The sequence below is a fragment of the Podarcis gaigeae genome (assembly GCF_964106915.1).
Source record: "Podarcis gaigeae genome assembly, chromosome: 3".
In the NCBI taxonomy this organism is placed as follows: Eukaryota; Metazoa; Chordata; class Lepidosauria; order Squamata; family Lacertidae; genus Podarcis; species Podarcis gaigeae.
In genome coordinates, this window is record NC_139680.1 from 28950270 (window position 1) to 28953197 (window position 2928).

Sequence of the window (2928 nt, forward strand, 5' to 3'; positions counted from 1 at the left end):
TGTTTGGACTCCTAACTTCCATCAGCCCCAGCTGTCACGGCCATTTTGGTCTCTTAACTCCCTTCAGCTGCAGCCAACACAATAGGGTTGGCTAGGGCTCATGGGAATTGTAGAGCAAAACACCTTGAGGGCACTAGGTTGGCGAAAGGTGTGTTAGATGCTGACAGCTGCTAACAGCCATGCAACAGTGTTGACACCAGCAATGCATGACATCTCAGCTTTCAAGCACTGTCTGTGGGTGAGCATTATTTTGTTAATTTCGTTCAACCCAAAATTCCATGAGGGGCCGTGTTCGAAAGGAATCCTTCCTTTGCAGAACCATGCTTCAAGGATCCTCTGGTTTTTTGCATCTGCCCAACCTTGATCACAGCAAGAATGGGCATTGCTTACGCTGGCTAACAGTCAGGGGATGATGGGAGTTGTAGTCCACAAACACTTGGAGGTCCACTCAGACTCTTGCATCCTGGTTCTATGGCCTTCTTGTGGAATAGCTCCGGTTGAGAGCTATTATGATCAACTTTCAGAGCAAAACTACATGACAGCCCCGCCCAGGCAGCTACTTGAAAGAACACTGGGCTCTTTAAGAGGGGTTTTAACCCTTTCAGCTGTTAATAATTGCTCCCACCACCCACCCCAAACCGGGATGTTGGAAAAGCTGGAGAGATGGGTGAATCGGAATGGATCCCTTTATGAAGAAAAGGCGGCCCGCCACCTACATAAGGGCTCTCTTATAACAACTGTGTTTAGGATTGCAGCCACATGGCCTGCTGACAAGAATTTTTTAGGCTGTGATCCTGCAACCAGCTTGGCTGGTGGGAAATCCTCATGAATTCAGACGGAGCCTGCTTGAGGGGACGCACACAGAATTACCTTGCTAAAGGACAGAAAAGTTTTATACAAATATATTGTTGCGTTTATGTTTTTGTACAGAAAAAGAAAAAGAAGAGCATAATCAGGGTTAATAAAAATGTGGATAATGCAGAGATTTCTTTTCTAAAATATCCTCGTGTGTATGTAACCCCTGTCATTATTTATTACTACTGCTACTACATGACTTTTCTTTAGAAGGTTTTTCTCCATTCCGCCTTTTTCCACCATCCCAGCTTGGGGGAGGATGTGTGGCAGTGGAGGGTGGGAAAGATGATTAGCAGAGGAAAGGGTTTTAAAAACCCTCCCCCAGAGCCCCCATCTTCTTCCAAAACAGCCGCACGCCTTGAGACCGGATTGCGTGCGGAAGGCGCGGGGTTGGCGCGCGATTGCACCCGGGAACCCTGAGAGCGCCTTAAGCCAGTCCACCCTAGCGCCGTCGGAGAAAGGGGGAGCAGCTTCGTAGTGGGGCAACCTCCTTCTTCCAGAGGATGGAAGCTGTAGCCCAGTACGATTTCCAACCCCGCAACTGGGACGAGCTCAGCTTCCGACGGGGCGACCTCCTGAAGGTCTTGGAGAGAGATTCCGAGCCTCGCTGGGCCAACGCGGAGCGGGGCGGGCGGGAGGGCCTCATCCCCGAGAACCGCATCGCCTTCAAGCCCCACCCCTGGTTTTGGGGCAAGCTCCCGCGGGACATCGCCGACGAGGCGTTGGCCAGGCAGAGCTTCGACGGCGCGTTCATGATCCGCGAGAGCGAGAGCGCTCCGGGCGGCTTCTCGCTCTCGGTCAAGACGGGGCCCGACGTGCAGCACTTCAGGGTCTTCCGAGACTTGAGCGGGCACTACTACCTCGGCGCGGCCGCCTTCAACTCTCTGAACGAGCTGGTGCAGCACCATCGGACGACCTCCATCTCCCGGGACAGAGTCATCCTCCTGCGGGACATGGAGCAGGGCCCTCGGTACCCGACCTACGTGCGGGCGCTCTTTGACTTCCGGCCTCAAATGGCGTGCGAGCTGGGCTTCCGACGTGGAGATGTCATTCGGATCCTGGACGATTCGGACCCCAACTGGTGGAAAGGAACCTGCGAAGGGCGGAGGGGCATGCTGCCCCACAACTTCGTGGCCCCAGTGAAATGGGATGGGTGTAGCACCGGTGGTGGGGATGCTGGTGTGCGGGAGAGGGGATTCACTTGGCCTTCCACCTCCCATCAGCTCTGACCATTGGGCATGCTGGCTGGGGCTGAAGGGAGTTGTAGGTGGGCTTCCTCTGGAGGAAAGGGGAAGCAAACAGATTCCCCACCCCCTGGCTTAAACACACACACACACACACACACACACACACACACACAAAGTCTTAACTGGCACCAATTCATTGGACTCCTGCGATAAACAAGTGTAGCAGTCGGTTTATCCTGTGCATGGATTTCAGTCTTCTTTTAAAGTCCATTATGAGCTGCTCTGAAAGGATTAGAGGTGAGGAAGGTGGAGACAGAGGGGCTCCCCTTTGCTCGCCCGCTCTGCCAAGTCACAGGGCTGTTTTGAGACATTTTGGACAATACCCAGATCAACCACAAGGACAGCTGTTTCCTCTCTCCTTCAATTTGTGGTTGAACACATTCTGGTATTTATTTATTTTTTCCACAAAGTTGTGTTGTTTTAAAAAGTTTCAGAAGGCGGTCCAGAGCTTTTCAGGTTTCGTTGTCCCGATTTGTGTAAATTCTTTTTAGCGGGTGATGGAGAGAAACGCAAGTTTTAGCATGAAATAAATTGACCAGATGGTACTTCATAAAACGTTTTGTAAGTATCTGATCTTTATGACCAAGTGGGGAATGGCGAAATCTCTTCCGTATGGATTGGCTATTTGTGAAAAAGAGGCCTATTTGAGCAGAGTGTTTCCTTGCGGCAGAGGCAATGTAAAACAGCTTGGGCATTTTCTTTACATTCAGGCAGCCTCTTTTCACTCATTATTCTCATGTGGAATAGGTGGGTGACTTATTAGTTGGGGTCACCATCACTCCTAGGCTCTTGTATTCTCAGCAGCCAGCAATTCGTGGTTTACTGG

The 2928-nt window shown here is 51.3% G+C and overlaps 1 pseudogene across 1 annotated transcript; it reads left to right on the top strand.

Annotated features, from left to right (window-relative positions):
* The first annotated feature begins 704 nt into the window (after nucleotides 1–704).
* Nucleotides 705–2657, top strand: LOC310841247 (growth factor receptor-bound protein 2 pseudogene; annotated as a pseudogene). Its single transcript has one exon. The product of its transcript is annotated as a growth factor receptor-bound protein 2 pseudogene (transcript).
* The last annotated feature ends 271 nt before the right edge of the window (nucleotides 2658–2928 follow it).